This window comes from Triturus cristatus, chromosome 4_1, assembly GCF_964204655.1.
Source record: "Triturus cristatus chromosome 4_1, aTriCri1.1, whole genome shotgun sequence".
Taxonomy (NCBI): Eukaryota; Metazoa; Chordata; class Amphibia; order Caudata; family Salamandridae; genus Triturus; species Triturus cristatus.
The window spans coordinates 1,197,635,444-1,197,650,746 of record NC_140585.1 but is presented as its reverse complement, the minus strand read 5'-3'; positions in this window follow the sequence as shown (position 1 = coordinate 1,197,650,746).

The following is a 15,303-nucleotide window of genomic DNA, read 5'->3' as shown; positions in this document are numbered from 1 at the left end:
TTCTGATGAAAAATGAGGACCCGTGACCTGTCGAACTTTCTCCAGATGGTCAGAAATGGTAATTTTTGAATGTTCAATTTTTTGAATGTGAAGGACTATTGCATGTGAATTATCATTTTTGGAACTAAAACAAGAGTGTTTAGAGTCATTGTAATGCCTGAAATTGGTCGAAATAGAAGCTTCTGAGTAGGAGAAAAAGTCTGTAAAAATGGCAATTTTGGTCACAATGAGGCTTTAAAAAGTAGTTATTCAACATGAGGCACAATCCAAATGACATTTTCAATGAATTTTTCTACAGTCCAAAAAATCAATTTTCTGATGAAAAACGAGGACCCGTGACCTGTCGAACTTTCTCCAGATAGTCAGAAATGGTAATTGTTTAATGTTTAATTTTTTGACTGTAAATGACTATTGCATGTGAATTATCACTTTTGGAACTAAAACAAGAGTGTTTAGTGTCATTTTAATGCCTGAAATTGGTCGAAATAGAAGCTTGTGAGTAGGAGAAAAAGTCTGTAAAAATGGCAATTTTGGTCACATTGAGGCTTTAAAAAGTAGTTATTCAACATGAGGCACAATCCAAATGACATTTTCAATCAATTTTTCTACAGTCCAAAAATTCCATTTTCTGATGAAAAACGAGGACCCGTGACCTGTCGAACTTTCTACAGATGGTCAGAAATGGTAATTTTTGAATGTTTAATTTTTTGACTGTAAATGACTATTGCATGTGAATTATCATTTTTGGAACTAAAACAAGAGTGTTTAGTGTCATTTTAATGCCTGAAATTGGTCGAAATAGAAGCTTCTGAGTAGGAGAAAAAGTCTGTAAAAATGGCAATTTTGGTCACATTGAGGCTTTAAAACGTAGTTATTCAACATGAGGCACAATCCAAATGACATTTTCAATCAATTTTTCTACAGTCCAAAAAATGCATTTTCTGATGAAAAACGAGGACCCGTGACCTGTCGAACTTTTTCCAGATGGTCAGAAATGGTAATTTTTTAATGTTTAATTTTTTGACTGTAAATGACTATTGCATGTGAATTATCACTTTTGGAACTAAAATAAGTGTGTTTAGAGTGATTTTAATGCCTGAAATTGTTCGAAATAGAAGCTTCTGAGTAGGAGAAAAAGTCTGTAAAAATTGTAATTTTGGTCACATTGAGGCTTTAAAAAGTAGTTATTCAACATGAGGCACAATCCAAATGACATTTTCAATCAATTTTTCTACAGTCCAAAAATCTATTTTCTGATGAAAAATGAGGACCCGTGACTTGTCGAACTTTCTCCAGATGGTCAGAAATGGTAATTTTTGAATGTTTAATTTTTTGACTGTGAATGACTATTGCATGTGAATTATCATTTTTGGAACTAAAACAAGAGTGTTTAGAGTCATTGTAATGCCTGAAATTGGTCGAAATAGAAGCTTCTGAGTAGGAGAAAAAGTCTGTAAAAATGGCAATTTTGGACACAATGAGGCTTTAAAAAGTAGTTATTCAACATGAGGCACAATCCATATGACATTTTCAATGAATTTTTCTACAGTCCAAAAAATCAATTTTCTGATGAAAAACGAGGACCCGTGACCTGTCGAACTTTCTCCAGATGGTCAGAAATGGTAATTTTTTAATGTTTAATTTTTTGACTGTAAATGACTATTGCATTTGAATTATCACTTTTGGAACTAAAACAAGAGTGTTTAGTGTCATTTTAATGCCTGAAATTGGTCGAAATAGAAGCTTGTGAGTAGGAGAAAAAGTCTGTAAAAATGGCAATTTTGGTCACATTGAGGCTTTAAAAAGTAGTTATTCAACATGAGGCACAATCCAAATGACATTTTCAATCAATTTTTCTACAGTCCAAAAATTCCATTTTCTGATGAAAAACGAGGACCCGTGACCTGTCGAACTTTCTACAGATGGTCAGAAATGGTAATTTTTTAATGTTTAATTTTTTGACTGTAAATGACTATTGCATGTGAATTATCACTTTTGGAACTCAAGCAAGAGTGTTTAGAGTCATTTCAATGCCTGAAATTGGTCAAAATAGAAGCTCCTGAGTAGGGAGAAAAAGTCTGTAAAAATGGCAATTTTGGTCAAAATGAGGCTTTAACAAGTAGTTATTCAACATGAGGCACAATTCAAATGACATTTTCAATCAATTTTCTCCAGTCCAAAAAACTCAATTTTCTGATGAAAAACGAGGACCCGTGACCTGTCGAACTTTCTCCAGATGGTCAGAAATGGTAATTTTTTAATGTTTAATTTTTTGACTGTAAATGACTATTGCTTGTGAATTATCACTTTTGGAACTAAAAGAAGAGTGTTTAGAGTCATTTTAATGCCTGAAAATGGTCGAAATAGAAGCTTCTGAGTAGGAGAAAAAGTGTGTAAAAATGGCAATTTTGGCCACATTGAGGCTTTAAAAAGTAGTTATTCAACATGAGGCACAATCCAAATGACATTTCCAATCAATTTTTCTACAGTCCAAAAATAAATTTTCTGTTGAAAAATGAGGACCTGTGACCTGTCGAACTTTCTCCAGATGGTCAGAAATGGTAATTTATTAATGTTTAATTTGTGAGTGAAAATGACTATTGCATGTGAATTATCACTTTTGGAACTCAAGCAAGAGTGTTTAGAGTCATTTTATGCCTGAAATTGGTTAAAATAGAAGCTCCTGAGTAGGAGAAAAAGTCTGTAAAAATGGCAATTTTGGTCAAAATGAGGCTTTAACAAGTAGTTATTCAACATGAGGCACAATCCAAATGACATTTTCAATCAATTTTTCTCCAGTCCAAAAAATCCATTTTCTGATGAAAAACGAGGACCCGTGACCTGTCGAACTTTCTCCAGATGGTCAGAAATGGTAATTTTTTAATGTTTAATTTTTTGACTGTAAATGACTATTGCTTGTGAATTATCACTTTTGGAACTAAAAGAAGAGTGTTTAGAGTCATTTTAATGCCTGAAATTGGTCGAAATAGAAGCTTCTGAGTAGGAGAAAAAGTGTGTAAAAATGGCAATTTTGGTCACATTGAGGCTTTAAAAAGTAGTTATTCAACATGAGGCACAATCCAAATGACATTTTCAATCAATTTTTCTACAGTCCAAAAATAAATTTTCTGTTGAAAATGAGGACCTGTGACCTGTCGAACTTTCTCCAGATGGTCAGAAATGGTAATTTTTGAATGTTTAATTTTTTGACTGTGAATGACTATTGCATGTGAATTATCACTTTTGGGACTAAAACAAGAGTGTTTAGAGTCATTGTAATGCCTGAAATTGGTCGAAATAGACGCTTCTGAGTAGGAGAAAAAGTCTGTAAAAATGGCAATTTTGGTCACATTGAGGCTTTAAAAAGTAGTTATTCAACGTGAGGCACAATCCAAATGACATTTTCAATCAATTTATCTTCTGTCCAAAAAATCAATTTTCTGATGAAAAAAGAGGACCCGTGACCTGTCGAACTTTCTCCAGATGGTCAGAAATGGTAATTTATTAATGTTTAATTTTGTGACTGAAAATGACTATTGCATGTGAATTATCACTTTTGGAACTCAAGCAAGAGTGTTTAGAGTCATTTGAATGCCTGAAATTGGTCGAAATAGAAGCTCCTGAGTAGGAGAAAAAGTCTGTAAAAATGGCAATTTTGGTCACAATGAGGCTTTAACAAGTAGTTATTCAACATGAGGCACAATCCAAATGACATTTTCAATCAATTTTTCTCCAGTCCAAAAAATCCATTTTATGATGAAAAACGAGGACCCGTGACCTGTCGAACTTTCTCCAGATGATCAGAAATGGTAATTTTTTAATGTTTAATTTTTTGACTGTAAATGACTATTGCTTGTGAATTATCACTTTTGGAACTAAAAGAAGAGTGTTTGGAGTCATTTTAATGCCTGAAATTGGTCGAAATAGAAGCTTCTGAGTAGGAGAAAAAGTCTGTAAAAATGGCAATTTTGGTCACATTGAGGCTTTAAAAAGTAGTTATTCAACATGAGGCACAATCCAAATGACATTTTCAATCAATTTTTCTACAGTCCAAAAATAAATTTTCGGTTGAAAAATGAGGACATGTGACCTGTCGAACTTTCTCCAGATGGTCAGAAATGGTAATTTTTGAATGTTTAATTTTTTGACTGTGAATGACTATTGCATGTGAATTATCACTTTTGGGACTAAAACAAGAGTGTTTAGAGTCATTGTAATGCCTGAAATTGGTCGAAATAGAAGCTTCTGAGTAGGAGAAAAAGTCTGTAAAAATGGCAATTTTGGTCACATTGAGGCTTTAAAAAGTAGTTATTCAACGTGAGGCACAATCCAAATGATATTTTCAATCAATTTATCTTCTGTCCAAAAAATCAATTTTCTGATGAAAAAAGAGGACCCGTGACCTGTCGAACTTTCTCCAGATGGTCAGAAATGGTAATTTATTAATGTTTAATTTTGTGACTGAAAATGACTATTGCATGTGAATTATCACTTTTGGAACTCAAGCAAGAGTGTTTAGAGTCATTTGAATGCCTGAAATTGGTCGAAATAGAAGCTCCCGAGTAGGAGAAAAAGTCTGTAAAAATGGCAATTTTGGTCACAATGAGGCTTTAACAAGTAGTTATTCAACATGAGGCACAATCCAAACGACATTTTCAATCAATTTTTCTCCAGTCCAAAAAATCCATTTTCTGATGAAAAACGAGGACCCGTGACCTGTCGAACTTTCTCCAGATGGTCAGAAATGGTAATTTTTTAATGTTTAATTTTTTGACTGTAAATGACTATTGCTTGTGAATTATCACTTTTGGAACTAAAAGAAGAGTGTTTGGAGTCATTTTAATGCCTGAAATTGGTCGAAATAGAAGCTTCTGAGTAGGAGAAAAAGTCTGTAAAAATGGCAATTTTGGTCACATTGAGGCTTTAAAAAGTAGTTATTCAACATGAGGCACAATCCAAATGACATTTTCAATCAATTTTTCTACAGTCCAAAAATAAATTTTCTGTTGAAAAATGAGGACATGTGACCTGTCGAACTTTCTCCAGATGGTCAGAAATGGTAATTTTTGAATGTTTAATTTTTTGACTGTGAATGACTATTGCATGTGAATTATCACTTTTGGGACTAAAACAAGAGTGTTTAGAGTCATTGTAATGCCTGAAATTGGTCGAAATAGAAGCTTCTGAGTAGGAGAAAAAGTCTGTAAAAATGGTAATTTTGGTCACATTGAGGCTTTAAAAAGTAGTTATTCAACGTGAGGCACAATCCAAATGACATTTTCAATCAATTTATCTTCTGTCCAAAAAATCAATTTTCTGATGAAAAAAGATGACCCGTGACCTGTCGAACTTTCTCCAGATGGTCAGAAATGGTAATTTATTAATGTTTCATTTTGTGACTGAAAATGACTATTGCATGTGAATTATCACTTTTGGAACTCAAGCAAGAGTGTTTAGAGTCATTTGAATGCCTGAAATTGGTCGAAATAGAAGCTCCTGAGTAGGAGAAAAAGTCTGTAAAAATGGCAATTTTGGTCACAATGAGGCTTTAAAAAGTAGTTATTCAACATGAGGCACAATCCAAACGACATTTTCAATCAATTTTTCTACAGTCCAAAAATCTATTTTCTGATGAAAAATGAGGACCCGTGACCTGTCGAACTTTCTCCAGATGGTCAGAAATGGTAATTTTTGAATGTTTAATTTTTTGACTGTGAATGACTATTGCATGTGAATTATCATTTTTGGAACTAAAACAAGAGTGTTTAGAGTCATTGTAATGCCTGAAAATGGTCGAAATAGAAGCTTCTGAGTAGGAGAAAAAGTCTGTAAAAATGGCAATTTTGGTCACAATGAGGCTTTAAAAAGTAGTTACTCAACATGAGGCACAATCCAAATGACATTTTCAATGAATTTTTCTACAGTCCAAAAAATCAATTTTCTGATGAAAAACGAGGACCCGTGGCCTGTCGAACTTTCTCCAGATGGTCAGAAATGGTAATTTTTTAATGTTTAATTTTTTGACTGTAAATGACTAATGCATGTGAATTATCACTTTTGGAACTAAAACAAGAGTGTTTAGTGTCATTTTAATGCCTGAAATTGGTCGAAATAGAAGCTTGTGAGTAGGAGAAAAAGTCTGTAAAAATGGCAATTTTGGTCACATTGAGGCTTTAAAAAGTAGTTATTCAACATGAGGCACAATCCAAATGACATTTTCAATGAATTTTTCTACAGTCCAAAAAATCAATTTTCTGATGAAAAACGAGGACCCGTGACCTGTCGAACTTTCTCCAGATGGTCAGAAATGGTAATTTATTAATGTTTAATTTTGTGACTAAAAATGACTATTGCATGTGAATTATCACTTTTGGAACTCAAGCAAGAGTGTTTAGAGTCATTTTAATGCCTGAAATTGGTCAAAATAGAAGCTCCTGAGTAGGAGAAAAAGTCTGTAAAAAAGGCAATTTTGGTCACAATGAGGCTTTAAAAAGTAGTTATTCAACATGAGGCACAATCCAAACGACATTTTCAATCAATTTTTCTACAGTCCAAAAATCTATTTTCTGATGAAAAATGAGGACCCGTGACCTGTCGAACTTTCTCCAGATGGTCAGAAATGGTAATTTTTGAATGTTTAATTTTTTGACTGTGAATGACTATTGCATGTGAATTATCATTTTTGGAACTAAAACAAGAGTGTTTAGAGTCATTGTAATGCCTGAAAATGGTCGAAATAGAAGCTTCTGAGTAGGAGAAAAAGTCTGTAAAAATGGCAATTTTGGTCACAATGAGGCTTTAAAAAGTAGTTACTCAACATGAGGCACAATCCAAATGACATTTTCAATGAATTTTTCTACAGTCCAAAAAATCAATTTTCTGATGAAAAACGAGGACCCGTGGCCTGTCGAACTTTCTCCAGATGGTCAGAAATGGTAATTTTTTAATGTTTAATTTTTTGACTGTAAATGACTAATGCATGTGAATTATCACTTTTGGAACTAAAACAAGAGTGTTTAGTGTCATTTTAATGCCTGAAATTGGTCGAAATAGAAGCTTGTGAGTAGGAGAAAAAGTCTGTAAAAATGGCAATTTTGGTCACATTGAGGCTTTAAAAAGTAGTTATTCAACATGAGGCACAATCCAAATGACATTTTCAATGAATTTTTCTACAGTCCAAAAAATCAATTTTCTGATGAAAAACGAGGACCCGTGACCTGTCGAACTTTCTCCAGATGGTCAGAAATGGTAATTTATTAATGTTTAATTTTGTGACTAAAAATGACTATTGCATGTGAATTATCACTTTTGGAACTCAAGCAAGAGTGTTTAGAGTCATTTTAATGCCTGAAATTGGTCAAAATAGAAGCTCCTGAGTAGGAGAAAAAGTCTGTAAAAAAGGCAATTTTGGTCACAATGAGGCTTTAAAAAGTAGTTATTCAACATGAGGCACAATCCAAACGACATTTTCAATCAATTTTTCTACAGTCCAAAAATCTATTTTCTGATGAAAAATGAGGACCCGTGACCTGTCGAACTTTCTCCAGATGGTCAGAAATGGTAATTTTTGAATGTTTAATTTTTTGACTGTGAATGACTATTGCATGTGAATTATCATTTTTGGAACTAAAACAAGAGTGTTTAGAGTCATTGTAATGCCTGAAAATGGTCGAAATAGAAGCTTCTGAGTAGGAGAAAAAGTCTGTAAAAATGGCAATTTTGGTCACAATGAGGCTTTAAAAAGTAGTTACTCAACATGAGGCACAATCCAAATGACATTTTCAATGAATTTTTCTACAGTCCAAAAAATCAATTTGCTGATGAAAAACGAGGACCCGTGGCCTGTCGAACTTTCTCCAGATGGTCAGAAATGGTAATTTTTTAATGTTTAATTTTTTGACTGTAAATGACTAATGCATGTGAATTATCACTTTTGGAACTAAAACAAGAGTGTTTAGTGTCATTTTAATGCCTGAAATTGGTCGAAATAGAAGCTTGTGAGTAGGAGAAAAAGTCTGTAAAAATGGCAATTTTGGTCACATTGAGGCTTTAAAAAGTAGTTATTCAACATGAGGCACAATCCAAATGACATTTTCAATGAATTTTTCTACAGTCCAAAAAATCAATTTTCTGATGAAAAACGAGGACCCGTGACCTGTCGAACTTTCTCCAGATGGTCAGAAATGGTAATTTATTAATGTTTAATTTTGTGACTAAAAATGACTATTGCATGTGAATTATCACTTTTGGAACTCAAGCAAGAGTGTTTAGAGTCATTTTAATGCCTGAAATTGGTCAAAATAGAAGCTCCTGAGTAGGAGAAAAAGTCTGTAAAAAAGGCAATTTTGGTCAAAATGAGGCTTTAAAAAGTAGTTATTCAACATGAGGCACAATCAAAATGACATTTTCAATCAATTTTTCTCCAGTCCAAAAAATCCATTTTCTGATGAAAAACGAGGACCCGTGACCTGTCGAACTTTCTCCAGATGGTCAGAAATGGTAATTTTTTAATGTTTAATTTTTTGACTGTAAATGACTATTGCTTGTGAATTATCACTTTTGGAACTAAAAGAAGAGTGTTTAGAGTCATTTTAATGCCTGAAATTGGTCGAAATAGAAGCTTCTGAGTAGGAGAAAAAGTGTGTAAAAATGGCAATTTTGGTCACATTGAGGCTTTAAAAAGTAGTTATTCAACATGAGGCACAATCCAAATGACATTTTCAATCAATTTTTCTACAGTCCAAAAATAAATTTTCTGTTGAAAATGAGGACCTGTGACCTGTCGAACTTTCTCCAGATGGTCAGAAATGGTAATTTTTGAATGTTTAATTTTTTGACTGTGAATGACTATTGCATGTGAATTATCACTTTTGGGACTAAAACAAGAGTGTTTAGAGTCATTGTAATGCCTGAAATTGGTCGAAATAGAAGCTTCTGAGTAGGAGAAAAAGTCTGTAAAAATGGCAATTTTGGTCACATTGAGGCTTTAAAAAGTAGTTATTCAACGTGAGGCACAATCCAAATGACATTTTCAATCAATTTATCTTCTGTCCAAAAAATCAAGTTTCTGATGAAAAAAGAGGACCCGTGACCTGTCGAACTTTCTCCAGATGGTCAGAAATGGTAATTTATTAATGTTTAATGTTGTGACTAAAAATGACTATTGCATGTGAATTATCACTTTTGGAACTCAAGCAAGAGTGTTTAGAGTCATTTTAATGCCTGAAATTGGTCAAAATAGAAGCTCCTGAGTAGGAGAAAAAGTCTGTAAAAAAGGCAATTTTGGTCAAAATGAGGCTTTAACAAGTAGTTATTCAACATGAGGCACAATCCAAATGACATTTTCAATCAATTTTTCTCCAGTCCAAAAAATCCATTTTCTGATGAAAAACGAGGACCCGTGACCTGTCGAACTTTCTCCAGATGGTCAGAAATTGTAATTTTTTTTTTTTTTTTTTAAACCGTTTATTGCAATCTCAAGAATATACAAGTATGGGCCTACAACCTTCCGGCCGGCCGCTAGAATGACAGGAGCATATGACATACGTACAAAAACACTTGGCGTTGCAGAGAGGCGAAATCAGGAGGTATCAGCGTCGTGGGCCACATCACTCTGACCCCACAATACGGTTTCATTTTATACAAACAACACAACCACACCCGCAAGGCAACCCGCGATCGAAAGTAACAGCACGTGCTCCCCGAATGGGGGACCCCAGCCATCCACAGGAGTCTAAAGAGGGGAAGGGGAACAGATCGAGGACTGGGGGAACTCCGTGCTCGGGGCTAGGGAAAGGAGTCAACTAAGGGGACGGGGCTGGTGAGGCCGCAGGCAGCAGTGGTGGCGCGCAGATACCCCCACGGTAGGCGTTCCAGGGGCCCCATACTTTCACCCATGCCCCAGGCTTACCCCTCGCCACATACACCACCTTTTCTCGGAACATGCACCAATCCATGTGTTCTTTCCAGGCCGACACCGCCGGGGGCCTCTGGGATCCCCACAGTTGAGCAATGTCACGCTTAGCTATCATATATCCCAGAGTCACCCATCGCGTCTGCGGAACCGAGTAGTCAGTTGGTTCCCACACATTCAGCAGGCATCTCCTCGCTTCAGGCAGCAGCGCGACATGCGTAACCACTCGCAGGACCTCATGCACACCACGCCAGAATCGCTCCACCTTCGGGCATTCCCACAAAATATGCAAAAAAGTCACCAAAGCACCACACCCACGCTTACACAACCCATCCTCAGCATAGCCCATACGCAGAAGCCTTGGCCCCGTCATGTAAACCCGATGGAGTATCTTAAGCTGGACGAAGCGAAGGCGAGCCGGTATGGTCACCTCCTTCGGAGAGGCCACCGCGGAAATCCAGTCTTCGTCGTCCAACTCCAGCCCGTCGGCAACCCAAGCCTCGCGGAGGCCAGTCAGCAAGCCCGAGCGGTCATTAATCAATTTTTTGTAAATAAGGGAGATCGTGCTGTCCGGAACGTGGCCATCCAGCACTCTATCCTCCAGGGGGGAAGACTCAGGGATGGAGGCGACGTCTGGGAAGACTGAGCCCAGCGCGTGACGGACCTGCAAGTACCGAAAGTATTCACTGCCCTGCAGCTGAAACTCCGTCTGCAGCGTCTCGAATGTTTTAAATCCCCCCCTCGTCCAGAGGTCCCCCACTTTACTGATGCCGATCGTGTCCCACTTCTCGAAGCCCTTCGAGGTCCACAGGGAGCCCAATCTCTCAGACGCGTACAACGGTGATGCCCGGGTCAAACGGTCCTTCCACCCCATAGCTGCGTTAGCCGCGTGCCATACTCGTACCATGACACGCGTAGGTCCCGTCAGGCGGGGGCCGGGCGCGCCAGAGTAGAGCGCTCGATTATAGTCGCCACCAGGCAGGAGCATCTTGTCCATTTCAAATGCCGGGTTTAAGGCGGGCCCGTAAAGGCCATGATTAATTGCAGCTAGCTGGGAGGCCCAGTAATACCGTTTAATATCCGGGAGGGCAATCCCCCCGTCGTACCATGGGAGCGTCAACTTCGCCAGGGCAATACGCGGCCTCCCGTCCCAGAACAGGCGGCGCTGTAGACTCTCCACCTCACGGAAGTAGCGCGCCGGGACTAAATCCATAGTATTCTGGAGAGCGTACAGGAAGCGTGGCAACGACATCATCTTAAACAATGCCGCCCGGCCGAGCGGCGAAAGCGGCAGGCGCCGCCAGCGTGCGACGTCCTCCTTCAAGCGCTGGAGGGGGGGAAGCAAATTCCGCTCGTAGCGGGCCTCCGGGTCCAGAGTAATGTAAACCCCCAGGTACCGAAACCCCTGTGAGGCAATCTGGATCGGACAGCCCCGCGGGAGGACGGGAGCCTCCCCGGAAAGCACATACACACATGATTTAGCCCAGTTGATGACAAGGCCTGAGTTGCGGCCGAATGAGCGCAAAACATCAACCAGGACAATCAGTGATTTACGCGGGGAGGCTAGGTACAAAAGGATATCGTCAGCGTATAGGGACACGCGGTCCTCATACTCGGGGGTCCAACGGAGACCACGGATGGAAGGGTGCCACCGCAGCCACTCCGCCAGGGGTTCCAAGGCCAGCGCGAACAGGAGCGGCGACAAGGGACAGCCCTGTCGCGTGCCCCGTCCCAGCTCGAATGGGACCGATACTCTTCCATTCACCACCACCTGCGCCAATGGGCCTGAATACAACAGTTTGACCCAGCTGATGAACCCCGGGCCAAATCCAAACTTCGCCAGCATAGCCCAGATGTATGGCCACTCGAGCGTGTCAAACGCCATGGTGGCGTCTAAGGACGCCAATATGGCCGGCTCCCGCACAAACGGGACACGCGCGAGCACCCCGTGCAAGCGCCGCAGATTAAGGGCCGTGTTGCGATGGGGAATAAAGCCGGACTGGTCTTGGTGGACCAGATCGCCCACCACGCCGACCAGCCGGTTGGCCAGCACCTTGGCGAGGATTTTGGGCTCCGCATTCAAGAGCGAGATAGGCCGGTAGGATGTAACCCGGTCTCGAGGTCTCCCTTCCTTGTGGATCACCACGATTGTAGCCAGACGTTGGTCCGGCGGGAGGGAGCCCAGCGAGTGGGCCGCCAGGAACATCGCACGGAGGTGGGGTGCCAGTACATCCGGTCGCAGCTTATACAACTCGATAGGGATGCCGTTCGGGCCCATGGCCTTGCCGGATGCGACCGAGCGTATGGCGAGGGCAATTTCGTCGGAGGTAGGAGCGGCATCTAACGACACCCTGTCCTCCACCGAAAGGGAAGGCAGCGCGATATCCCTAAGCAGGGCATGGGAATCCTCCTCCGAGCAGGGAGAAACCGGGGAATACACCTCGCGGAAATAATCCGCGAAACAAGAGACAATGTCTTCTGGCTCGGTGACACGCACACCATCCATCCTCTCAATCAGCGGGACCACACGACTCGCTCTCTCCTTTTTATCCAACCATGCAAGCAGTTTACCAGCCTTATCACCCCCATCATACAGTCGCCCCTGTTGCTCTCTATAGAGGCCCCTGGCCGCCTCCGTGACGAGGGCCCTGTAGGCCGCCTGCTTAAGTTGTAGGACATGTAGTGCAGCATCCGTCACCCCACCCTCTAGATCACCCTCCAATTCAGCGATTTCAGCCTCCACCCGGGTCACCTCCTCCTGCTCGCGCCTCCGGGCATGGGAAATAAAGGAGAGGGCCTCCCCTCTAAGAACTGTTTTGAAGGCTTCCCACAGGGAGATAGCCGAAGGGACGGACCCCACATTCTCATCGAAGTACCGCTGCAAGGATTTAATCAAATCAGCGCGAATGGTGGGGTCGCGCAGGTACCAGGCATTGATTGGAGCTACCCTGCCCTCCCCCCTCGGGAAGACATCAACGTGCAACAGGAGCGGGGAGTGATCTGAAATACCCCGCGCCAAATGGCGCACCTCTCCTACCCTCCCAACATAGGCCGCAGGGACAAGGACATAATCAAGCCGTGAGAGGCTACCATGGGCACCCGAGTGGAAAGTGTACTGCAGCTGCGTGGGATGTTTTAAGCGCCAGCAGTCCACCAATCCCAGTGTATCTAAGAAGCCGGACAGCCACGCCTGCGCCCGGGGGAGGTCCCTAGGGGGGTGACGATCCACGGTCCCAGAAACCACCGCATTGAAGTCCCCCCCAACCACCAGAAGCCCCCCCGGAAGGTCAAGGAGGAGGCGCCCTAGGTCTGCAAAAGTCGTAGACTGTAACCCCGGTGGGACGTACACTGATACAAAGACAACTACTTTACCCTCCATTCTCCCCACTAAGACAGTGTAGCGTCCCCTCTCATCATGGCGCACCCCGTCTATTTCCAACGGGAGCGAGTTCTTCACCATGATTCCCACCCCCCGTGAGCCCGACGTGAAGCCCGAGTGGGCCACCAAGCGATAGCCACGCCGATTCATGGCACAAAAGGAATTACCAATAAGGTGTGTCTCCTGCAGAAAGACCACATCTGGCGAAAGTCGTTTCAAATACTGCAGGACCACACCTCGCTTAATCCTATCCCCCAGTCCGTTAACGTTCCAGGACAATAAAGTCAGGTCCCTACCCCCCATCACATACAGAAGCCATCATTCGTCCCCCCGAGAGCACCTTAAAAACACCAATACAATAAAGGGTTTGCCTTGCGGTAAAAACGAACAACACCCCACCCCAACCCACCCATCCCAACAGAACTCCCCCCTCCCTGCACCCCTGCATGAGCCCAAACAGCCCCCCCAAAGTGCAGTGTGCCTGTCGCCCCATGAATGATTAAACTAACTAGTCCCCCAGAGGAGGAGGGAGAGCCCCTAAGAGACCCCGTACCACCTCCACAGGAGGGAGACTTAACAAACAGTCAAAAATGACGACAATGTTGTCCAGAGCGAGGCCTACTATTAGTCCCTCAGTCCTGATCCGGCGAGCCCTCCCCTCCAACCGCGCCCCCCCCACCCCCCCGGCCCCGATCCCCGGGCAAGGAGTCCAACCAGTCCCCGGCCGCCTCGGGACGATCAAAAAAGTGCGTGCGGCCATCCACCTCCACCCGCAACTTAGCTGGAAAAAGCATCGCATACTTGAGGTTCAGGTCCCGTAGACGACGTTTGACTCCGAGAAAGCTCAGCCTCTGCTTCTGGACCGCTGGGGTGAAATCAGGATAGAAGTTTACGTCCATATTGTCAAGTCTGACCGGTCCTTGTTGCCTAGAAGTCTGAAGGATAGCGTCTCTGTCCCGAAAGTTGAAAATCCGGGCAATGAGAGGCCTCGGAGGGGCTCCGGCCTTAGGTCTTCCTCCGGGAACCCTGTGGGCACGTTCCACCGCAAAGAATTTACTCAGCCCCCGGGGCTGGAGATGGGTGAGAATCAGGTCCTCCACAAACAGGTCCGCCGCCGCCTCCTCACGTCCCTCCGGCACCCCGACAATGCGGACATTGTTCCTCCGGGCCCGACCCTCGGAATCCTCCAGTCGACGATCCATCAGGGCGCTCGCCTGGCCAAGCCGGCGCACCTCCTTTTGGAGGGCCGCCACGTCCGCTGCAAGACCCGAGGTGGTGTGGGCCAAAGAATCGACCCGGTCATTGGTCTTGGATAAATCGGCCCTCACCAGGCCAACATCCACGTGGACCGAGTCAATCTTTTGCGCCAGTGTGTCAAAGCGCTGGTCCACCGAGGCCTTCATCTCGGCGATAGCGCCCATGACATCTCGCAGGGTCAGATCCGCGGGCAGCGCAGGAGCATCAGTCGGGCCCTCAGGGGACCTACGCGGTACCTCGGGAGATCCCTTCTGGAGGGTGTAGCGGTCCATGCTGTTGGACTGATGGGCTGCGCCACGGCGGGTCGATTTCACCTTTGCCCGGTCGCCATCTTGCTTTGTGGACATGGTTTCAGTCCCCAAATCGTGCCAAGCACCTCGGAAAAGGCCGACGAACCAGTTCACGGGCTCCGGGGGGGGGGGCAACCACAGGTCCGCAGGACGGATCACAGCCGGCGGGCCAGCAGGGCACCCCAACGAGGCCACACCACCGCACACCGCCCCGCAACCCAACCTCGCCTACGCAGCAAGGAGGGTGCAAAAGCGAAAGTGAAAGTGCGGGGTACGCGAGTCGCCCAGCCCTGCCCGCCGCTGTTGATCACTTTGTCTCCGGATCGCCCCGCAACTCCAATCCGGGGGGCCGGCGTGGAGAAGGCCGCAAACCTCAATCGGTGCTCCCGCCGGTGTCCGAGGTCCAATTTGGAAGCAGAAAACGGGTGACACCTCAGCTCGGGCTCACCAACACAGTCCCCTCA